The following is a 25250-nucleotide window of genomic DNA, read 5'->3' on the forward strand; positions in this document are numbered from 1 at the left end:
AGTCAGAAAGAGAGTGAAGGCCCAGGATCTGCTGGAATATCCCTTCCCCATCACTTGGGCTGTTCCCTACGCCCCCACACTCCTCAATTCAGCCACCCTCCAGAAGAGAGGATGGAGACAGCTTCCCCACCCCATTTTCCACAACCCAATTCAATTTTCTCCTGCTTGGGAGGGAGGGGAAGCACCAGAAATCAGAAATCATTAAAATTGAAAACAGAAAATCAATGAAACAAAAAGCTGGTTCATTGAAAGATCAATAAAATTGACACACTTCTAGCAAAACTGGAGAGAGAGAGAGAGAGAGAGAGAGAAGACACAAATTATCAAAATCACAAATAAAATGGGATAGAATTACAGATATGCAGGCATCACGTGGATAATAAAGAAACACTACAAACAATGTTACCTGCATAAATCTGACAACTTAGCTGAAAATTGCCAATGACCACAACTCACCCAACATGAAATAGATATTATGAATAACCCTATAATAATAAATAAATTTAACTCATAATTGTAAAACTCCCTGAAAAGAATCTCTAGGCTCAATGATTTCATTGAAAGGAATTTTAACAAATGTTTTTAAAATGTTTAACACAAATTTAACATAATTTCTTCCAGGAAACAGAAAAAAAGGGAACAGCTCTCAATTAATTTTATGAACTTTGTATTACTTGATATCAAACCAGACAAAGATAGTACAAAAAAATAAAACTAAAGACCAATATATCTCATGAATATATATGCTAAAATCCTTAACAAACTATTAATAAATGAAATTTAGCAGCATATAATAAGAATATTGGGGGCCGGCCCGGTGGCTCAGGCAGTTGGAGCTCTGTGCTCCTAACTCCGAAGGCTGCCCATTCGATTCCCACATGGGCCAGTGGGCTCTCAACCACAAGGTTGCTGGTTCAACTCCTCGACTCCACAAGGGATGGTGGGCTGTGCCCCCTGCAACTAGCAACAGCAACTGGACGTGGAGCTGAGCTGCGCCCTCCGTGGCTAGGATTGGAAGGACAACAACTTGACTTGGAAGGGGTCCTGGAGGTGCACACTGTTCCCCAATGGGGTCCTGTTCCCCTTCCCCAATAAAATCTTTAAAAAGAAAAAAGGAAAAAAAGAATACAACGTGACCAATGGGGTTTATTTCAGAGATGCAAGTTTGGTTCAATACTTGAGCAAAGACAGATGAAAGAAGACAAATCACATTATCATATCAATTAATGCAGGAAAAACAAACATTTGACAAACTTCAATACCCATTCCTGACCTAAATAAATAAATAACTAAAAACTCTCAGAAAGGTAGGAATAGAGGGGCATTTCCTCAACGTGATAAACAACATCTACCAAAAACTACAGCTAACATCAAACCTAATAATGAAAACTGAATGCTTTCCACCCAGGATCAAGTGCAGGAAGGATGTCTCTCTTACCACTGTTATCAGCAGAGTTCTGGAAGTTCTAGCTGAGGCAATGAGACAGGAGACGGAAATAAAAGGCTTATAGATCAGAAAGGAAGAGTGTAAAGTGTTGCTCTTTGAGGAGGACATGAGAGTCTTCATGGAAAACTCTATTGAACCTACAAAAACAAAACAAAACAAAAAACCTCTCAGAATGACCCTGTTTCCCTTAAAATAAGACCTAACCCGACAATCAGCTCTAATGCATCTTTTGGAGCAAAAATTTATAAGATAAGATAAGATAAGATAAGGTAAGGTAAGGTAAGGTAAGGTAAGGTAAGGTAAGGTAAGGTAAGGTAAGGTAAGGTAAGATAATGTAAGATAATAATATAATATAATAATATTATAATTAATATAATATAATATAATATGACCAGGTCTTATATTAATTTTTGCTCCAAAAGATGCATTAGAGCTTATTGTCGGCTAGGTCTTATTTTCGGGGAAACAAGTAGTAAGAGAGTTCATTGAGGTTACACAGTAAAAGATCAACATACAAAAATCAGTTGTATCCTATCCTACCATGAATACATAAAAGCCAAAACTAAACATACAATATCATTTGCAATCTCTTTAATTAATGAAATACTTAGGTGTAAATCTAATAAAACACGTACAGAACCTCTATGCTAAGAGCTAAACAATGCTGATGAAAGAAAGAAAAAAATTTAAACAAACAGACACACTACATTCATGGATTATAATACTCAACAGCATAAAGGTGTCAATTCTTCCTCAATTGATGTACAGGTTTAATGTAATTTCTATCACAATCTCAGCAAGATATTTGTAAATATAAGCAAGATTATTCCAACGTCTTTACAGAGAACAAAGGAATTAGAACAGCTAAGACAACTTCCAACAGCAGACTGAACTGGGAGGAGCCCTCACCCCAGCCCGGGACTTATTCCACAGCTGCAGTAACCAATGTTTGTGGCGCTGGGAGAGGACAAGACCCCGCCAGTGGCGCAGGCCAGGAGGACGACATTAACGGATCCCTGAGTCGCAGATATTTTTAAATAATTATGTTCAGCATGCATAAAATGGATGTACACACCAGAAGTTCAGAACAACATAATAAAAAAACACTTAAAATACAAATTATTTAAAGTAAGGTGGTTTTCTGTCCATCTGAATAGATGCTCTAATCTTACAATTATTAACACAAAATCACTCAGCTCTAGGAGCCGGGCAGGTGAAAGGGGATTCTTAGTGCCTCACAGCAGTGGTGAAACTGAAAGCATCCCGTCTTCAGGTCTAAAGAAGACCAGGGACATGCTGCTCCCATGTGGCGTGATGACAATTGTGACAAAGTCAGACAATGGCAGCAGTAGCCCTATTTGTTAAGCCCACCCACGCTGGCCGCAGGCCCAGCACTGGGCACTCATATGAAAAACTATCAGCACCCCTTCCTGGCAGTAGTTTTGGCTCAAAACGGCAAATGCAAGAGCTCAGTCTGAATCCAGAATAGCGTGTGTAGCCAGCGACCGTGTTCCCGTTCCCCAACAAGGGTCCCCAGGCCCTGCCCTCCAAGCGGGTATTTCCTGGTCAAATGCAAGATGAACCCACCCCCTCTGCATTCCTGGCTGTCCCACCAGCTTTGGCTCCTCTGAACCCTGTGCCAGCAGCCAAACGAGGCAGACAGAACAGGCCATGCAGCTCCCTCTGGCTGACAGCCCTGTGGCAGATGGCTTCCACAGGTGGCCCCCGGGACACCTGCCACCCCACACACTTTCCCGGAGCCTGTGTCTCTCCATCCAGGGCTGGGCCTAATTCCTTTCTTCTTCCTCTGGGCAGGCTTGGGACTTGCTCACCAGCAAAAGCACATAGCACGCTGTCACACCTGCTTCTCAAGCTGGGTCACAGAAGGCCACACCGTGTCCACCTGTGGCTGCGATGCTGAGCCCCGTGGAGCCCCGGAGGCCCCAGGCTGAGGGAATGCGCAGACCACCTGGAGGTGCTCTGGCTAAAGCCCCAGCTGAAGTCCCACTGGCGGCCAGCGCTTCTGCCACAAACGCAAGCCTTCGGATGACCGCAGGCTCAGCCTGAGTCACCACCAGCCTCTGTATGGTGACTGAGGCCCAGAGTCCGTGAAGCAGAGGCTGGCCAGCGAGAACAGTGCCGCTTGTAAGACGTTACTGCAAGCTTATTAGTGAGTATTATCACCGCTAAGAGTATTTGTGGTTAGCTGGTGATCAAGAAAACTTGAATTTCCCTGAAATCTCACAGCTCGTATATGGAAGAAACTTGAAATAAGGACTAAATGTCTCAAAACTTGCCACGTTCACAGTTCCATGTAAAAGCTGGGTTGGAGAACTTGCTCGGTCCCAGAGGCCGACCCATTGGCCCTTAGCATCACCACCCAGGTCTAGGCCACGGGGCTGCCGACGGTTTGCAAGGCTGTGCCCAGGCCCATGTGCCTGGAGATGGCAGGAGAGACCCGGGCTGTCGAAGTCACTGGTTCTACTCAGACATGCCTGGCCTCCAGAGAAAGCCAAGATGAGCTCTGGCCCGTCTCTGTCCCCGATGGGCGAGACTCGTGGTGGTGCGAGATGCCAAAGAACAGCAGCACAGAAGTCACCATCAGACAGCTCGTGGCTCCTCCCTGTGGCAGGTGGCAAGTCGGGCGGAGGAAATCAAAGTGCTCTCCCCAAAACGCCCTTCCAAGAGATGGGAGGCAGTTCCCTCCCCTCAAAGTGACCGTGAGAACAGAGGAAGAAAACCCCACCCAGACATCACGTTCATGGTTTTGTGCCCCTGGTCCCGTCCCCTCCAAGGCACTCCTGTTGAGCTGTTTTCACAGCCCACTGTTACCCCAAAGTGACCTCACAACTCACAGGCCCAGATGAGGACAAACGCTCCCCATGCACACGACACCAGGCCGCAGTGCCCAGACGGTCCACACAGGTCCCCTGGGCTCCTTTCTCTCCTGAAGGAAGATTGTTGGAGGACGGGCCAGGCCTGACTCATCTGTCCCCAGGCCACGTGCTGCTGTGCACAAAGTAAGAGCTCATCTGGTGGAGCACTGGCTGTGGAAGAAGGAAAGGCCGTGGTCACTGGGCACGATGGGACAGTGACAGGAAGACACTGCCATCAGCAGCAGGACAGGAACAACAGGCACCTGCAGCCAAGCTCAGCCAGACACACCGTGATGCCGTGGAAGCCAGTGAGACGGGGTCGGGGGGCATGGCTGCTGGGGGTGGGGGGGTGTCTGCGCTCTTCCTGGCCCCTCTTCCGGGCATAAACCCTCCATGGCCGTGTCCACGCCTGGTCTTGGGCGGGAAGGAAGGTCCCAGCAAGCAAGCATGTTGGGCGACAATGTTCCTGACTCCTGCCAGACAGAAAACGAGAACCAGGGAGCGGCTTGTTCATGGAGAAGAAGACACCATCCTCCTGTGTTGGCCGTCTCTCAGGACTGCTGCTCCCCGTTTCCCCACAAACACCTGTGAGATTCGGGGGGCATGACAGCAGCCCTGGCTCCAGTGTGACCACCACAGCTTTAAGTCTAGTACCAGTCCCCACAGAGAGCAGGTGCTCAGTCCATGCCAGTCAAACCAAGGGGGACAAAGACCTTTGTCCACCTCTGAGCCTAAGCCTCCAGGTCTCAGGGTGTCAGGGTCCATGCCAGCAGGACAGATACCTCCTGCTGGCCAGAAGGCTGACAGAGCCATCTCTGCCCTTGAAGAGTGGCAGGCAGGGTGGCTGTGTCACCAGCCAGACAGGCAGAGGTGCAGGCGCCCCGCCTGGGGGCTGGTCACTCACAGCAGCCACGTCCTACTCGCCTTCTCATTTACACCACCCCTTGTCTCTCCAATAATTGCATGTGGCACAAGAAGGCAAAGGATGGCCCTGGAAGTGACCAGTGATGTGCTGACAAGTATCCCATCCTGTACCACCTCTGACCTCCCCAAAGGAAGACAAAAGGCGGACGACCCAACTGCTGTGTGCCAGGTGTGTTCAAGGACGGATGCAGCAGGGACAGAGTGCCACTGACGGCAGGCGCTGTCCCCGGCTGCACCACTGGCACCTCCTGGAGAGCAGCCGAGGCAGTGCTGTGCAGGCCATCTCCCTCGGAAATGACCTCTGTGACATTCACTTCTAACAACATGGAGCATCTGACTCACCCGCCACCCTGACGCTTCCTGCCAGCTGCAGCAATGGGGCAGCCAGTCTTGGAGTCCCCAGCCGAGAAGTGGAGTCCAAGCACCCCACAATTTCCAGGGGCTCACAGCCTTGGGCGTGGGTGGTGGCAGAGGACTGGGAAGGTAGGCACTGGTCAATCAGCTTCCCCCAGCCCTGCGGAGCTTTGGTTTGAGGTCAGTTACACTGCAGTACAGTGAGGGCTTGTTTGGGGCACCTCTGACTTCTGGTAAAAAGGCTGGTGGTCTGTGTCACCCAGCAGATCTCAGCCACTTCCAGTCCCAAGGTCACCGTGCTGGTGCCTCCTCCCTCCCTGTGAACATAGCAGCTGTGATGGGAGCCAACTCTCATCATTTCTAAAGGTCTTTGCAGGAGTGTCTGAGACTCATTTCTTCAGGCTGAGGATGGAGGGAACCAGACACCTGCAGCTGGGGCTCCTTAGTCCCCGTACTGGGATGCTGACCTTTGTGGGACTGGAAAAGCCACAGGGCCAGGTAGAGAGAAAGCCTAAAGCCATGTTGGGACAAACACACTGCTTTCATTTCTATCCCAAAAGTGAGGGAAACCAAGGTGAATGCTGTCAGCCCCTGCAGATCGCGTGGAAAACATTACAGGCAAAGTCAGAGCATGCACACACACACACACACGAACACGTGTGCACGTGCACACATGTGCATACATACACATGCACACACATGCAGACATGCGCATACTCGCCTCTCTAGGGTCTGTGAGGCCCTGCGGTCAGGCCCAGCAAGTGACCCGTTCCAATTCATCAAGAGAGTGGTCACTCCGACCAATTTCCTTGTTCACAAAATCACCAGGATCCGGGTCTCAGGCTCAGCTTGGTGCCCAGGTGCCTGGCAGAGGGGTCTGCTGGCTGCCCCCCATTTCAGTCCTCCACTTAGCGCCAGCCAGACAGTGCGCAGCTCAGAGCAGGCAGCAGTGTTTCCAACAGACACCCAAACACCTGTTTTTCTTGTTAAGTAAAAACAAGTTAATAGTCACAGCAAAACCATGAAAGAAAACCACAAGTGACCTAAGGATTTCTGACTCACCCTCCACCCGGGCACTTGGTGACATCCCACCAAAAGCCATCAGCCACCTGCAGCACCTGAAACTGCTGACGAGCACCTTCTGTCCCCTCACTGGGTAATTGCTCCGTGTGCCTGCTCCCAGACGGCTGGCCTTCAGGTTGGAAAAAAAAAAAAGAAAAAGAACAGCAACAGAAAAACCACCTCCCCCTGAAGCCCAGTGACTAAGAAAAGCTGGCAGGGACCCTCCCTCAGACCATAATTGTGGGAAACCTCTTGCAAAACAATTTTCTCTGTAAGATAAACTGTGTCTGTTCCCAGCAGCCGAGCGCCACACCCCATAGAACTTGAGAGATTTCCTTTAAGAAACCTTGAGAAAACACCACAAATGCTGGTTCTTCCAGGCCCTGGGGATGGCTGTGAAGACTCACCTACCCCCTGACGAAGGCAGCCTCTTTGTCTTTCAAGGCTCTCCAGGACCCCGGGACCCCAGGATGGGTACGGCACATGCAGAGTTCTGGAATCTGGGTCAGCGGGCCTCCACTGGTCAGAGGCCCTGTCGCGCCTGTGAGCCTTGGGCATGCCACACGCCAAGCACAAGCCAGGGCCCTCACCGGCTGGCTGGGCTCATCGCCACCAGCCCGGCTGTCCAGGATGGCACAGGGTCAGCCAGGCCCCACAGCCACCCCAGAAGAGGCAGCCAGTGTGAAGTCACCGCTGCGGCACATCCCACACAGGCGTAGTAGTGACTTATGGGGGGCGCACATCGTCATTCCCATCGTCCAGAAGAAGCCCCAGACGCCCAGCCACAGCTGCCTGACGTCCAAGCCTGGCACTCAGCGGTGTGGCCAGAAGGCCTCCCTGAAACCCAAACTTCCAACCACGGAACCTGCACGCCCAGCGAGCCCTTCTCAACCTGTGGGCCATTTCACTCTTGAATAACGAGAAAGAAGACAATGAAAGTGCTGGGGCTGCCTGTTTCCTGGATCCACAGCCCCCAACATGGCCTCAGGGGGCTCACCTCTCACATGTGTAACCTGACAGCTGGCCGGCTGTGAGAGGATAGGACACTGGGTGTCCATGCTGGAGTGAAGTCACAGAAACACTGCTCGTCACAGTGCTTTTGGTGGGAATGTGCCTGCCACCCACAAGGTCACCCAGCACCCCACCTTCAGGGCTGGAGGGGTGGGGGTGCAGTCCATTCCCAGACGGTTCACTGACAGTCGGTCAAGCACCCTGGAAGGAAGTCTCCAGTCTTTCACACTGTATTCCAGCCCCAACAGAATCCATAGGGGTGAGGGCTTGGGACCCGCCATCACCCCACCCAAACTCAGGCCTCTGGCCCCCTCCCATGTAAGGGCCGAACGCTCTTCCTTTGTGTCCCTCGACCCTTCCCCCACTTTGCTGTGGTCACTGGGGAGTGGGCGCCTCACCACGGTCTGGCCTCAGGGTAGAGTAACCACAAGCCAATTGGCCACCAAAATTCAATCACCAGAGCAGAGTTCCTGCATGCGCTTATGCTAAATGGCCTCTTTATACTGTGGAGTCCTATTTGAAAAACACCATTCGTGTGTGTGTGTGTGTGTGTGTGTGTGTGTGTGTGTGTGTGTGTGTGGCATGCACATCAGCCCCAGGAAGGAGTGCAGAAAGGGAGAAAGTCATCCCCCTCATCTATCCTGCTATCTGTAAGTTTTCAAAATCCACTGTGGCTCCTATGAGAAGCTGTGTCCTACCTGAACAGGTGAACCCACGTAGCTATTTCAAAATACAGCCTGCCCCATCCCCTCCAGGGTAGTGTTCCCCACCGAGCAGAGTTAACAGCAGAAAGTGAGCCCATCCTGCCATGAGATAAACAGCACAGTAGGTGACAGACACAGCACCCTGGAAGATGCTCCCTGGGAAAGGCACCTCGGAGGAAGGAGACTATTCCGTGAGACCCAGGAGGCAAAATGCGGAAAGAGAAGACATCTACACAAAGTGGCACGTCCCCCATCCCCCCGAATTTCAGGACAGGCCGGCCCAGCCCATCTGGCTCAGCGCCAGCCTCCCCACCAGGAAAGCTACCCACTCCTCATGGAACAAACGTCACTTGTGGCCCCAGCTTGTGCTGCAGCCCCACACCATCCCCAGGCCTGGCCGCACGTGACAGCCACAGCAACGTAAGCTCTCTGACTGAGAGGAGAGCCCAGCACCCTTGGTTCCATTTTTCTTACAGGTGATTTGTTTTTGTAAATGTTTGGTTACGTTTGGTTCTTCATACAGAAAGCTGTTTCAACTCTGGACCCAAGGAAATGCGATCAAGGTAATTTCTGGAATGGTGTGGCCCTGATGCCTCCCTCACACCCAACTCAGAGATAAAAAGATGGTCCTAGTGGTGTGGACCCCACGACTGAAGGAAGTGTCCAGGGGTTTCCCCCATCCAAAATGATGGTACCGTGTTTCCCTGAAAATAAGACCTAGCCGGACAATCAGCTCTAAGGTGTCTTTTGGAGCAAAAATTAATATAAGGCCCAGCATTATGTTATATTATATTACATTACATTACATTACATTACATTACATTACATTACATTACATTATAAAGACCCAGTCTTATATTATAGTAAAATAAGACTGGGTCTTATATTAATTTTTGCTCCAAAAGATGCATTACTGTTGATTGTCCGGCTAGGTCTTATTTTCTGGGAAACACGGTAACACACAGAGCAGTTTTTTCCGATATGACATGGAAAGGACACGTCGTCATCCTTTACCTTATTTCTAAGTTTTGGATAATTTTTGTTAACATCCTCTAGGTTCCCTGCTGGCAATTTGGGCAACTTCCAGTAAGCCAAAGTGATGGCCGAGTTACAGCTTCATGACCAACAAGCAATCCAAAAAAACCATAATATTAAATCACTAATTTCAAATGGCCATATACAACTGAGAGGAAAATTTAAAGAAATTCAAACACCCAGATACAACCTGGTACCTTTACACATCTTTACATTTTATCACATCCCAGCTCAAATTTAGTTGGTCTTTCCCACTTAGCCTTAAATAGACTCTAACTTTTCTCTAATGGTCCATCTGCAACCTCAGGCTAGGCACTTGGGATGAGGTCACAGTGAGAGCTGAGGATATGGGGCAGGGCCTGAGGTCATGGGACACACGAAGTGGACCAGACAGCGGGAGACATCGGGAAGCCCACAGGTAAGCCGTACATTGCATCTGAAATACAGCCCTTACGGAGAGTTGTCCACAGCCTGGCATCGTCCAGCATCCTTGTCCCACAATGTCCAATCTAACTCCCACCCCCTTCCCTCACATCCCTGAGGCCACCCTCTCGCCCGTACCTTTATTGTGCCATGCCTAGATTACCACCTTAGTACCCAGAGTCTGCCCAGGCCAGTTGCCCCCACGCCACTGACAGATTCATTCATTCAGTTCATTCAGCAAGTACTTACAAGGTCTGACAATTAATTTTGCGAACCTGTTGCAGCAATATTGCTAACCATTTTTGATATCAGAGGGATTATTCATTATGAATTTGTACCAACTGGACAGAGAGTTAACCAAGTTTACTATTTGGAAGTGCTGAAAAGGCTGCGCGAAAAAGTTAGATGACCTGAACTTTTCACCAACAATTCATGGCTCTTGCATCATGACAATGCACCAGCTCACACGGCACCGTCTGTGAGGGAGTTTTTAGCCAGTAAACAAATAACTGTATTGGAACACCCTCCCTACTCACCTGATCTGGCCCCCAGTGACTTCTTTCTTTACCCAAAAATAAAGGAAATATTGAAAGGAAGACATTTTGATGACGTTCAGGACATCAAGGGTAATACGATGACAGCTCTGATGGTCGTTCCAGAAAAAGAGTTCCAAAATGCTTTGAAGGGTGGACTAGGCAATGTCATAGGCATCGGTGCATAGCTTCCCCAGGGGAGCACTTCCAAGGTGACCATAGTGATATTCAGCAATGAGGTATGTAGCATTTTTTCTAGGATGAGTTAGCGAACTTAATTGTCAGACCTCATATTAAACAGTTTCCAGAAAGTAAGACAAAGTTCCTTGCTCTCAGTATTTCCTGGAAAGCAAGGAGACAGACAAGTAACAAAAGTAACGTCACAGTGATGACAAGTAACAAAGAAACAGGCCGCAGCAGCTAAAGGAAAGCAGAAGGACGGAGGGTTACTTTGTCGCAAATCTCGCAAAATGTCTTAGGTGACAACTGGCCTTTTAGAGTCCTCATCACCACCAGTGACTCTGAAAAAGCAGAAGAAATCCTTCCAGAAAGTCAAGCGAACTAGGATTTTTTTTCAAATGTTTGGGCTAGTCCCTGAAATAGAAATGTTTGGTTAAAAGTTTTCCTGTGTTTTGGTATTTTAAGAAAGACCACATGATATGAGGCTTATTTCTTGGTTATTAAAAAAGAAAAAAAGAAAAAAAAAGAAGGATGAAGGGGAGGAGCTACTATTTTGTACAGAGTGCCCAGCAAAACCTGTGTGATAAGGGACCCAGAGGGAATGGAAGGACTGGCCATGCTTCTCTCAGAAGTGCTCCATGTAGAGAAGGCAGCCTGTGCAAAGGCCCGGGGGCAGGTATGTGCTGGCTTATTAAGGAATGTCCAGCAGTCTGACAGAGGAGGAATGTGTGATGGAGTGAAGACAGTTGGAGGTGAGCGTCCAGAGGCACCAGAGACCAGATCACACAGAGCCCTGTGGACTGTGGAAAGACTTGGAATGTTATTCTGAGGGAAACAGAGCCATTTGAGCATTTTGAGCAGGGAGTGAAACAGTCTGACTTGTTTTTAGAAGATACAGAGAGCAGCCTGCGGGGGGCACGGGGAGAAGCAAGGAGTGCTGTGGTCCAGGGGGTGGGTGTGATGGTGGCTGTGAGTGCTGGTGGGGAAGCGGTGGGTGCCAGGTACTTCAAAGGGAGTGCCAGTCTGACGGGTCAAGGGTCAGGTGTGAGAGAAAATGAAGCCGATGATGAGGCAGGGTTTTCACCCTGGAGAGCTGGGAGATGGAGTGGACTTTCTCTGAGATTGGGAGGGTGGGGTCTGGAGGAAGAAAGGGGAAAGGAGCGCAGATAAAGGGTTCTGTGTAGGATGTGTTAGGTTCAAGACGCCTGGGAGAGGTTCCGGTGGGGACATGGAGCGGGCGACTGGCCACGCGTGTCTGCAGCTCGGGGCAGATTCCAGGCTGCAGGCTTCAGAGTGGTGGGGAGCACAGAGCTCCTGTTCCATATTTGCACGTGAGTGCACACATGCACACACACACTCATGCATGCACACATATGCACACATATGGGCACATGCCTGCATAACGCATGCACACACAAAACATGCACACACACAGACAACAGCTGTGTGCGGTGTTTGTGTTTGACACTCAGAGGGTGGGCAGGACACAGATGTCTGTGGGAAGCTGGATGGACGCTGACGGTGCTCAGAAGGAACCTGCAGCCAGATGCAGCTCGGTGCTCAGACGGTGGGGAGAGGAAGGGAAGGCCCTGGGCTGTGCAACGAGCCTGTCCAGGGCAAGGCTTCACACAGTCACCCTCCAGAAGCACTCCCGGCACCCACTGTCCCAACGCTTTGGGCCGAGACGCGTGGGGCAGAGTCCACTCCTACTGCCCAAGCCTTCAGCAGCACCAACCACCCGGAGCACCGGGGTCAGCCCGTCTGCCTCTGTAGGGATGCCCCAGCCCTCTATTCCATGTGACCCACTCCTGCTGTGCCCATAGAGACTGTCCGAGCCCCATCCGTCCCAGAAGCACAGCTGTGACCCTGCCCCACGGGGTCCCAGTGATGTCCCCTCCCATAGCCAGGCCTGGGCTCCTGGCCTGCACCACGAACCAGACCCACCACATGCTGTCCTTGGTGGGCTCTTCACATCCCCAGTGCTTGGCGGAGGGTGGGCATCCGGGAGACATGTGTTCAGAGTGTTTATGACAACGTGTCGGCAGGGAAGGGCCAGCAACGTGGCACCCGAGGTAACTGGCACCCCTGCTGCCCTGTGAGGCCCACGACCAGCCTTCCGTGTGCAGTCAGCTGGCAGCCATCACAGGCGGGAGAGCTGTCTTCCAGTTCCCTCTCTCAGCCCGTGTGTGCAAGGAGAACACACGGCCTCTTCCCCCGACACTGTCACTTTCTGTCATTTCTGCTCCATTTGGCTGGATGGAAGTTGGAAGAGGACAAGACGGGGTCCCCAGGCCACCTCCCCAGCCGGGACCACCTTCCAACCAGGCGGAGTGTCCCCCCATGAAAGAGCCTCCGCTAAGCATAACTCCTTCTGAATTGCGCATCCTGCGTGATGTGCTTCAAAACTGAAAGAAAATGCTTTTCCCATAATTATAGCCGGTCTGTGACTAAACCCCGCGGTTTCTAGCTCCAACCAAACCTGCTCATTTTGAAATGGAAAAATCCTGCTGTTTCCCACACGTTCTCGGTTGAATAGCGGGGTGTGTGCGGGAGGCCATCATTCTCCCGGGGCGGGACCCCTGGGACTACTGGATTCAAGACAAATTAGCTGACATTGCCTGCTGCTGTCTTTCAGGGAGATTTTGAAGATAGTTTTGAAAGGAGATGGGGGCACACTGGCATGACACCAAGGTAGGTGGACCTTGTCACCGAGAGCCACAGATGTGACAGGAAAAGCTGAGCCCAAGAAAGACATGGCACCTGCATGTCGAAAGCTGTGTTCTGGGGGCTGCCACCGGGAGGGCTTCTCAGGTGGCGCGGCACTGGGACAGGACCCCCACACTTTTGCAGAGATGGAGCTGTCACCCAGAAGTTCCTGGTGTGACATTCCTAGTGTCCAATCCCTGCTCTCAGTGAAAAGATAGAGACAACTCCAAACAGGTTTCAGATGGCACGACGTCACCTACACCTGACCTGGGGCCTTCACCTCCAGGTGTGTCCCCAACTGAAGTCCAGACTCTGACCACTGAGCCATAAATCAAAGAGGGGTCCCTCAGCCACCGCAGCCTCAGAAACTGGCAAAAGTGAGTGAGGCTGCAGCTGAGAACTTAGGACAACGTGAGAGAGTCTTCTCTTCACAGGCCAAGTTTTACTTAGTGATAAATAAGCCACAAGTCTCATGACTGGGGACATGGCACATGCCTGCCATGATGCTGACAAATCACCCCGTAGGCAGAAAGGTGAAGGCTCCAGGACAGCACCCAGGCCACCCTTGGGAATGTGCCGAGGCTCAGTGAGCGCACGTCTTCCCAGGGACACACAGAGGCCCGTGCCACCACCTCCAAAGTACTGTGGGTTCTGAAAACTGTGCAGGAAGTTCGAGCCCAAAGCGAGTGCTTCCACCCTGAGAACTCTTATCATAATGGGGAGTCAGTGTCACCAGGTGTGAAACACGGAGCCACTGACCCCAAGCCCAGAATTTGACAGCAACCTTCCTTGATCCCAAGTACTCATCATGTTGAATTTAAACTTGACCCTACCTGTGCCTCCACACGTGGGATAAAGGGCAGGACAGGGGACAGGCCGGCGTGCCATGACACTCTCCATGACGAGTCACTTTGACCGCCATGTTCTTTCCTCTGCCCAACACAGGATGAACCTGAAATTGCCACCTGAGGGCTGCAAGGACACTCGGGGACCTGGCTCCCACGTGCGCTGTGGTGGGAGGGGCGTGTATTCCTCAGGAGGATGACACAAACCATGTCAGCACCCAGAGTTCAAAGCCACAGCCCTCTCATCCAGAGACAGGTTACCATCTTTTGCCTAAAAGCCACATTCCTTAACTACAGATGGAATCCACAAAACTTCTTGAAAACCATTCAAGAGAGACACCCGTGAATGTCGGGAAGGCCAATTACGTGTCCTGGACCAGAATGCCCATTTTGGGGACAGGTGGGCCGTATCTTACCAAGTGCACACACATCACCCTGTCACCCAGCAAGCCGCTCCCGGTACTGGCCCAGGAGAAACGAAGACAGAAGTTCACACTGGGATCATCGGGAAGGCTCCCAGCAGCTCCATCCCTGTCACCAAACACTAGAAACAGCTCGAATGTCCATCAGCGGGTGAACGGGAAGCCAGATGGTGGTGCGTCCCCACAAAGCGAACCCCTCAGCAAGGGAAATGGACTGACCGCTGACACGTGATGACGCGGACAAATCTCAAATAAATCAGACTGTGTGAGAGAAGGCGGATGCACAGACCTCATACCATTCGATTGCACATATAAGAAATTCTAGGAAAGTCAAAGATACGGTGATAGGAAACAGGGCACCGGTTGCTGGCGCCCAGGGGAGGCGTGAGTCCAACGAGGTGAAAGGGTATTTCCTGGGGTGACGAGTATGTCATGTCTTGATTGTGGTGCCAGTTACACGACTACACATAAGTGTCAGAATTCTTTCAGGCTACACTTAAAATGGGTCCGTTGTACTTGATGTAAATTATATCTCAGTGTTTTTTAAGGGTCCCACCTCTGTTCTCCAAAAAATCTGTCTACAAACTGTCCCCACCATCCTTTAAGGTATTTGTTGTAGGGAAGCCCCCACAGAGGCTGGGAGGGAACCCTGGTGGTCTGTCCCATCTAGAATAGGGCATCTCCACCAAGACAATGACACGCCTTCAGAAAGGCACAGAAGGGACCACAACCTGGCCACCAGTGGGCCCCAGGAGCAGCAAATGGACATGACGCGTTCCATCCCCCACAGAAGGGGGGTGTCCCAGTGGCCACTCGGGCAGCAGCCCCTGGAGTGCGGGCAGAGGCAGAGCAGGCCTGGCAGGTGCCCAGCGGGGGACAGCGGCCTCAACGGTGAATGTGTGCGTTCCTAGACCTGGAGAGACAGGACAGCGTGGCCTTCAGAAATCTGCTGGAACCAATATGAAGGACGTGGGGCGGGTAAGCGGGAGCACCTGCCATTCAAAGGGGCAGGGAGCGTGTGTGGGTGTCAGAGGGACGGGGACACCATGAGCATGAGGACTGACACATGGCCTGGGTTCTAGACACCACAATCCTCTTTCTTCCTCGTTAGGAAGCGGAGCACGATGCTCCTTCTTTCTTAGGGGACAATGATGGAGGTCGGCTGTGTTCCTACTGCAAACTTACACCTGAACAGAGATCTGAGGTGCCTGCGGTTGGTGTCTGCAGCTCAGCAAACTGCCCACCACCTCCAGGCTCACCCGCCTGGGACACTCGCTGTTGGGCCAACACAGGAGTCCCTACACTGCCACATTCTACGCCAACCACCGATCCCCGCTTCTGTGAAATCACAAAGAAACCCAGATGTCCCTGCAGCCGAACACCATGAAACCATGACAGTCCCCAAATGAAGGCTGTCACTGACAGGCATGGAGGACCATGGGGGCCCCCAGCCGTGGCCCCACACCCTGCTGAACGCCACCCACAGTCCCGATTTCAAAGCCACAGGAAGGTGCAGGGTGCTTTGCAGTCAAACTCCAGTGAATCTGCAAAAAATACTGACTGAGCTAAGAACACCCAGCTTGGCCGTTCCCAGGGCTCCTGTCAGGGAGCCGGCGGCTTCCTGCTGCTTGTCCCCCACCCCACCCCGGGCCTTGCTCCTAGCACTTGTGCCCTCCTGGGAGAAGATGTGGCCCGTGGTGCCTGCCCTGGCCAGGTAACAGAGGAGCTATGAGAGGGGAGCGGGCTCCCAGGAGCAGAACGTGTGTCACGTAGCTTGTGAGTGACCCGTGGGACCCTGCGTGCCATTCCTGTCAAACGAGCAGGCTATGTTTTCAGTCTCTGCCCTAATGCTGACACACAGACTCTGCTTGTCTCCTGGAAAGACTCTCACACACCAGCCAAACACAGAGGCCAGGTACCCGGGGTCGGGATGGGGTGCCCTGCAGGTCTCGAGACCCTAGGCCTGCCCAAGCCCTCCTGGCCCTCATTCCCAGCCTCAGTTTCCCCAGCTGTAAAGCGGGACACCCTGCTGTCACATGGGGACATCGTCAAGAAAGAATGAGATGGGGGGGCGGGGAGAGATGCAAACTGAGCTGTCGACCAAGGTGGGCATTGGAGTAGCCTGGCTGCCTTCCCTTAACGAAGCCATGAGCACAGCTGGTCCATTGTCATCAGCCAACGACCACGGCAGCGCTGACAACTGTCGTGCATTTTACAGTAAGACTGGAATCCTCCTGACCTTGAAAGTCTTGTTTCCGCCCCGGGCAGCTGGGCCACTGCACAAATAGGCAGGGCTCGGGCAGAACGCTCACTTGGACAGCTGAGGCCTTCCCAAGTGTCACCTCACGTTAGCTAGGAAGGGGCAACTCCTGTTTGGGACCTGTCCCTGGCCACCCTGCCTGGCACCGCAGGTTTGCCATCCCCACCATACACACTGCAGGAAGCACATCTGCCTGTCTACCTGCCAGCAGCTGTCACTGTCGGCTGTCACCTGAATGCAGGTGGGTGAGAAAGACTCTCACACTTGAGCGCTCTCCTCTCTGCCCCACTTGGGCCCCACACGCTTCTCCCATCTTGTGCTGAGCAGATGCCTGGAGGACAAAGAGCACCTATGCTGCTCCGGACGCGGGCGTGTAGCTCAGCGGCTCCCTGAGACCTCCGGCGCATCCAGTCGTCCAGTTCCCTTCATGGCGCAGATGCTGGAGCTGACAGAGACCAGAAGAGCTTGCAGCGGGCGCCCCAGCATTCAGCCACTCCCTGGGAGACTCTGCACTCCCCAGGCAGTCTCAGCTCTGGGGACAGACGGCCTCGACTGGCCTGCGTCGGCCCCGAGCATGTGCCCCAGAGAGGCACAGGAATGTTTTCAGTAAATGAATCTAGAAATAAGAGGCCGACCCACAACAGTAATGGCAGGTGGAACCAAGAGACCTGAGCTGCTCCAGGCCGGGGAGGGGACTCTTGGGCCTCAGACCAGCCTACCTTCTCCCGTCCTCAGAGGACCTGAAGCTGTGTCCTCTTCAAAGCAGCAGCCTGGTGACACCTCAGGAAATGCTGGTGATCTAAGATTGGTCCAAACAGAGCTGCCCTCAAGTGCACCCCTGGGGCGGAGGTGCCAGGCCTAGATGTGCCCACACACATGTGTAACTGGGGCGGAGGTGCCAGGCCTAGATGTGCCCACACACATGTGTAACTGGGGCGGAGGTGCCAGGCCTAGATGTGCCCACACACATGTGTAACTGGGGCGGAGGTGCCAGGCCTAGATGTGCCCACACACAAGTACATCCCTGGGGCGGAGGTGCCAGGCCTAGATGTGCCCACACACAAGTACATCCCTGGGGTGCAGGTGCCAGGCCTAGAGGTGCCCACACACAAGTACATCCCTGGGGTGCAGGTGCCAGGCCTAGAGGTGCCCACACACAAGTATGTCCCTGGGGTGCAGGTGCCAGGCTTAGATGTGCCCACACACACGGCCTATGGGCAGAGGTTTGGAGACAGCTTGGCAGACGTCTCTTTATTGTCACAGCACCATCATGAGAGGACATCAGGAGCCTAGCCCACTCGGGAGAAACTCCTCGAAGAAACAGACTTAGTGTCCACACAGCCCTACACACCTATCAGGAGGGCTACCATCAAAAAAAAAAAAAACAAGAAAAAAGAACAGACAATAACTAGTGCCGGCTTGGAGAAAAGGGAACCCTCGTGCACTGTTGGTGGGAATCCAGATTGGTGCAGCCACTATGGAAAACAGTACAGAGGTTCCTCAAAAACTTGAAAATAGAACTTCCTTGTGACCCAGTGAGGCTAGTTCCGGTATTTACCCAAAATAATTGAAAGCAGGGTCTCAGAGAGACATCTGCACTCAACAGCTAACACATGAAAACAACACAAACATCCATCAACAATGGACGGATAAATAAAATGGGGTCCATCCACACAGTGGAACATTACTCAGCTTTAAAAAGGAAGTTCTGACACCTGCTACTGCACGAATGGACCCCGAGGACATCATACTAAGTGACATAAGCCAGCCACAAAAGGACAAATATTGTATGATTCCTCTTATGTGAGGTGCTTAAAATAGATTCACAGAGACAGAAAGTAGATGGTGGTGCCAGGCCTGGGGGAGGGGAGGGGAGTGAGTGTCCAATGCAGAGTTTCTGTTTTACACAAGGAAAAGTTCTGGAGATGATGGTGACAGCTGCACGGCATGTCACTGTGCCTAAGGCCCCTGCACTTAAACATGGTAAGATGCTCAGTGTCATGTAGTGTGTACCCACCGGATTTTTGTGTCCCCACATAATAAAATTAAAATCACCCGGTTCTCACTGCCCCACTGCTGACCACATCCCACTGCTTGTTTGCTGCGATGTGTCCCCTTCAGCTCCATATTCAGCTGGTGCCAGTTTTATTAATGGCAGAATGAGAGTCAAGTAGACTTTCCTGCTTGTTTCCCAGGAGCTGGCAATTTGCCAGGCACAAAGACTACAGCCACAAGCCAAGGCCGTTCCAGAAGGTGCAGCCAGGCCAGGCTGGGAGGTGGCCCTGCGCTCCGGCAGGAGCCCTGGTCGCCCCTAAAATGTGTCGTAGGAGAGCGAGTGGGGGGCACCCCAAGGACCCGGCTGCAGTCCACAACGTGCATTATCGTCGTCCTTCCGGGTTCTAAATGTTTCTTTGGATGAGTCACAAAGGTTAACTGCAGGCTCTTAGACTGAAACCCACAGGGTGTTCCTTTTATAGCCTGTCCTCAGGAGACCTCTCGCTGTGTTCCCTCTGTGCTCGTCCCCACTGGCAGCTGCTCCGAGCACGCGTGTTTACACAAGTGCCAGTAGTTCCTGCGTGTCCCTTCCATGTGATTAAGCGGGGGCCGGGCTGCTGAGCTGAGATCTTCCCGCCAGAACGCCTGGAGGCTGCACACAGGGTGTGTGGCGGGTGCCACCTGCTGGCCACTGACGGAATCACATGCCCCACGCCAAAGGGGTACACGGGCTCGGCCACCCCTAACCAGCCCGTGAACTGCCCAAACCACCAGCCAGCCCACCCTGCAGGGCAGGAGGTGACTGGGAAATGACCCCAAGCATCTGCTTCACACTGGACCCAGTCTCCAGACCTGTGCTTGTATTATCCAAGGAAACAGCCCCCTGGGTCTCCAGCTCCCGGGAGAGGACACTTCGGGACAGGGTACCTTACATCGTGGCAGTATTCTACATGGGTTCCGACTTAGAAGTGAGGAGACTGCACCCCGCTATGGTCTATAGCTGCAAAGCGCACCAAGGAGGTGACAGCCAAAGCAGCCTGAGTCGTGTCCAGTGCACTGACAAGGAAGAAGGCTGGGCTGCTGCAGTGGAGGTGGGGGGGCTGGCATGACACAGAATGGGAGAACCCCCATTCTAATTCTTCTGGCTGCTCCTGAGATGGCCCTTCCAAGGAGCCAGTCCCGGATGATGTCAGAGCTGCCCTGGCTGACCCGCTGGGCACCCCCGGGACAGAAGATGCCAGCACACTAGGGACGAGGCTCTGGAGTCGCAGATTGCAAACGAGAAGATGGGGTGGGACACGAGTGACAGGTGGAGGGAACTGGCTTCTTCACACCGCTGCTGCTGAACCGCTGCGTCCCCGGCCGGGGCCAGCTGCCTGGGGCCTGAGCTTCTGTCCAGGCCGGTGGTTACAACTGGAGCTAAGAGACAATGCCCTGGCTGGTTCCTCTTCTAGGCACCAGAACCCCTTCTGGCTGTTTAAAGGGTCATCTGCTTACAACGGGATACAGAGCAGAGCGAATCACTGAGTGCTAGGGAAGGAGGCCAACCGGGCCCCAGAGTGGGAGCACCGAGCAGAGGCAAGGGACAGCTGCGCTGGCCCCCCGGGAGTCAAAAGACTCGCCCTGGCCCCATGCCCACCGTCCACATCAGCAAAGTGTAGCTGCTCTGCTCTGATTCAGAGCCTTGAGTGGCTACACGACCCTAAGTCACATGTGTGCACCTCAAAAGCAAGGAAGGCTGTGTATGAGATGTTTTGGGGGTCAGCAATGGGAGGTAGGGACACTGACTGCCCTCCAAGAGTCATATCTCACAAGGAGAAAATGAGTCTGTTGTGAAGTCCAGAGAATGTCAGCGGCAAGAACCTGCGGGGAGGGCGAGGGAGAGAGAGGAAAGGAGGGGAAGGAAGAGAGGGAAGGGGAGAGAGAGGAAGAGAGGGAGGAGGGGGGAGAGAGCAACCTCCAGCCACCTCCTTCCCCATAACCATCTCCTCTCCATGTTCCCAAGTGCTGCCAGTGAAGCTAATAAGCTTCAGACAGGGCACCCACGCCTCACCAGGTGGCTCGTCCCACTCATGACCAGTCTGTTTGTTTACAAACTTTCCTACTATATTTGACAAGGGTGCCAAGACCATTCAATGGACAAAGAACAGTCTCTTCAACAAATGGCGCTGAGACAACTGGACAACCACATGGAAAAGAGTGACGGGGGACCCCTACACACACCACACACACATCAACTCCAAGTGAATCAAAGACCTAAATGTAAGAGCTAAAGCTGTTAAGCTCTTAGAAGACAGCACAGGCATAAATCTTCAAAGCTCAGGATTAGGTAGTCAGTTCTTAAATATGACACCAAAACCTCAAGCAATCAAAGGGGGATAAAAGATAAATTGGACATCATTGATATTTAAAACTTTTGATGCCTCAAAAAGATACCACCAGGAAATTGAAAAGACCAAACATAGGAGAAAATATTTCCAAATTATTTATCTGATAAAGGAATTATATTAGAATACATAAAGCATAATTATGACTCAATCATAAAAAGACAAATTATCCAATTTAAACATGGTCAAAGGATCTGATCAGACATTTCTCCAAAAAAGACATACAAATGACCTATAATCACCACACCAGGAGCTATCAGGGAAATGCCAATCCAAACTACGGTGCTACCATATCATGCCCACTAGACTGGCTAGAATGAAAAATACAGGTATTACAGTAACAACAAAAGGTAATAAAACACAGAAGGTGGAGAAACTGGAACCCTCACACACTATGTGTGGGATGAAAAATGGGGCGTTCACTTTGCAGGACAGTATGGAAGTTTTTCAAAAGGTCAAATACACAGTTTCCAGCATGTGACTGGGCAATTCCATGGCAAGAAAAACGAAAATGTGTCCACACACAGACGTGAGCACTAACATTCCTGACAGTAACAGGAAGTGAGAGAAGCCAAACATCCATCTGCCTCTGAACACGTGGACAGATACAGTTTTCACAGTGAGTTACTACCTGGCACTAACTAGCTGCACCACCGGCGGACCCGTCCAGACAAGTTTGGTGAAGGACAGCAGAAGCCAGAGAATGTGTGCATGGTTGTATTTACATGGAATTTCCAAAGAAGGCAAATCAGTAGGGAAATGAGGGATTCGTGGCTGTGTGGGGCTGGAGCTGGGAATGGGGGTGCTGGCAAATGAGCAAGGTCCTCTGCGGAGACAGAAATGCTGTAAAGATAGACAGGGTGACAATTATTCAAGTCGCCGCAAATATGCTCAGATTCACTGCATTGTGTATTTCAAGTGAGTGCATTGTATGCCGTACAAGTTACACACAATGAAGCTACTTGAAAACAGATGGGCTGAAGAACGGCGAGGCATGGCCAGCTGAGCAGACAGGGTGACGTTCATCCTGACGTGCTCGCTCATTGGAGGGTCTAGGTCACACGTATCCAGGTGCTTACTGTACAATTATTTCAACTCTGCTGGATATTTGGAAGTTTTTATAAGATAGGAAAAGCATTATTTTTAATTTCTCAGAGAATCAGAGCCTTATACCATCTCCCCAACAAGTTCAGTTCTGGCTCCTACTCACAGGGCTGGCCTCAAATAGTTTTGAAGTCCTTCTTCCATAAGGTCTTGTCTTTTCTGGGCTAAGTATATTTCATGAGCACAAGTCACTACACTCCCCAAGTTAATCTGAAGACTTAATGCAATTCGTTTCAGAACCCAACAAAATCTTTTTCTAGACAGAGATAAGCTCACGGTTCAATTCACAGGGAAAGGCGCAGGCCTGCCGGGGCTTCCCGGTTGTGAAAAGGGACAGGGTGAGAGGACTAGGTGGCCTGCATCAAGGCTCGGCTACAGCTACAGACGTGGGGACAGGGCGGCCGGTGCGAGGACACGGGCAGGTCCATGGGATATTGTAGGGGACCCAGAAATAGACATGTGACTTTAGACAAGGACCAAAAACAATTCACTGGAGGAAAGTTAACTCAACGTGGAATGTTAGACAACAAGCGCGGGACAAAACTTGGGAATCTAGAGCTCGGAGAAGAGCTCTTAGACTGACACCAAAAGCACTTTCCAAAAGAGGAAAACTCGGTGAGCTGCATCTCGTCAAAACTTAGGTTTGCTCTGTGAGACGCCTGGTAAGAGTGTGAAAAAGACACACTACAGACGGGGGGGAAATGTGCTCCTCACGGATCTTACACAGGACTGGTATCTAGAATGCATAGGAAGTTCTCGAAGCCCAAAAGTAAAGAAGGGAACGAGTCAGTTGGAAAAGGTATGAACAGACAGAGGACATACAGAAGGCAAGAGAACCCATGCAACGGTGTTCGACATCATTGCCTATCAGGGAAATGCCAACTAAAACCACAGTAAGATAAGGGGAAAGTAAGAACTAGTGATAACACCCAGGCTGGCAGAGGTGGAGAAGCTGGGCCGCTCATTGTGACTGGAGGAGCCGTAAAATGACAGGGCGACTCTTACAAGAGTGTGGCGATTCTTACAAAAGTAAGCACACACTTTGCCACAGGACCATGAGGTACGGCCAAGCAATAAAATGTGAACTACTGACTTATGAACAACTGGAGTGATTCTCAAGGGAATTATGCTAAGTCCATTTGTGTAATATTTTTGAAATTACAAATTAGAGAGATGGAGAAGAGACTATTGGCTGCCAGGGGTTGGGGACACTGTGAAAGGGTAGCATGAGGGGCCCTTGTTCTGTCATCACGGTTATGCACCTCCATGCTGGTCACACACGTACACACGTGATAACCGTGCATAGAACTAAATACACACACGAGCGAGTGCTAGAACACTGGTGACATCTGAACCAGGTGAGCGGACTGCAGCGGCAGTGTCCTGCTGTGACACTGTGCTATGGCTGGGCACGTTTGCGCCACTGGGGAAATTGTGTGATGGGATCTCTGCATTATTTCTCACAACTGCATGTTATGGGTGAGGAATCAACCAACTTTTAATTCTGTATTTTCTCAGTGTTTGACACGTGGACGTATCACTTTCATTTGGAATCATTGGTTTAAGAGATGAGCTTCTTGGGCCGGCCCGGTGGTTCAGGCGGTTAGAGCTCCATGCTCCTAACTCCGAAGGCTGCCGGTTCGATTCCCACATGGGCCAGTGGGCTCTCAACCACAAGGTTGCTGGTTCAATTCCTCGACTCCCACAGGGGATGGTGGGCTGTGCCCCCTGCAACTAGCAACGGCAACTGGACCTGGAGCTGAGCTGTGCCCTCCACAACTAAGACTGAAAGGACAACAACTTGAAGCTGAACGGCACCCTCCACAACTAAGATTGAAAGGAAAACAACTTGACTTGGAAAAAAAGTCCTGGAAGTACACACTGTTCCCTAGTAAAGTCCTGTTCCCCTTCCCCAATAAAATCTTTAAAAAAAAAAAAAAAAAAAGAGATGAGCTTCCAAGCATTGGTAATGTTGGGATGATGGGGTGGGGGTGGGGGTAACCCAGGAGCTCAGGCTGGGACACTGACTCCCACCCCCAGGGCCAGTTCCTTGGGTGATGGTGGAATGCTGTGCCACCATTTCTGGCAAGGCTCCAGAATCCTGGGAGCCATGTGACCTAGAGGTTTGGCTATGCCAGCCATTTTGTCATTTGTGCCAGCCCTCCTGTCACCTGTTCTGAAGCTGTGCTCTGGTGACTGAGTGGCAGCCACGTGCTCACATGGATCCTGCACTGGGCCAGGAGGGTCCTAGCTCCTCCAAGGAGTCCCAGGGGGAGGTGATGGGGTCACCCATGAGTCTCCTGATGAGGACTGCAGCTCAGTAGGAATGACAACAGGTCTGCAGCTGGGGGAGCAGGAGGAGAGGTGGGCAAAGGGGAGGGAAATGGGGGAGGAGAAGAGAGCAAAGCAGACACTCCCTCAGGGGCTGCCTAGAGGACACGGAGCCACGAGGGCAGGGAACACTGCCAGTCAGGAGGGACACCGTCCTGTGGGGGGAGACACTGGCCTTCCTGAAGGGGCAGGAGGCAGTGCCACGGTCAGCCCCAGGGCCTTTGCAACGTGTGGCCTCTCGGTCGTATTTTTGTTGGGTTCAATCACCCTTGATTTGGTGGTTCCCAGGGATGCTCACCTGATGAGGGAAGGTCACCCAGCTTGACCCTAGTGGAAATGTGACTGAGGCTCAGCTGCCCCTGCCACTAGCCGTTCTTCCCTTAAGCACGGTTCACACGTGAGTTCTAATCCCAAATGTAAAGGGCCCTCACCACCGTCAAGGAGCCAAGACAAATGATGGCCCTCCCCTGCAATCAGGTGTCATGCATCTTACCTCACAGCCCATCACCAATCAATAGCTGAAGTTCAATAAGCAATCAGTAACTGTTAGCTACCGTTATTGCCATTTTAATTATGATTAGGTTTCACAGGAAGTAGCTTAAGCAGGAAGGAATGGCCCCGTCACAGTCAGGCGGGCTCCCTTCCATGTTT

The 25250-nt window shown here is 51.6% G+C and overlaps 1 long non-coding RNA gene across 1 annotated transcript; it reads right to left on the reverse strand.

Annotated features, from left to right (window-relative positions):
- Positions 1-858: 858 nt before the first annotated feature.
- LOC141571596 (uncharacterized) lies at positions 859-9133 on the reverse strand. The gene is made up of 3 exons (XR_012496460.2): positions 6664-9133; positions 6323-6583; positions 859-4796 (listed from the first exon to the last, which is right to left on the reverse strand). It is a non-coding gene; the product is annotated as an uncharacterized LOC141571596 (long non-coding RNA).
- Positions 9134-25250: the final 16117 nt, after the last annotated feature.

The sequence above is a fragment of the Rhinolophus sinicus genome, chromosome 2, assembly GCF_057876585.1.
Source record: "Rhinolophus sinicus isolate RSI-liver-muscle chromosome 2, RSI-T2T, whole genome shotgun sequence".
NCBI lineage: Eukaryota > Metazoa > Chordata > Mammalia > Chiroptera > Rhinolophidae > Rhinolophus > Rhinolophus sinicus.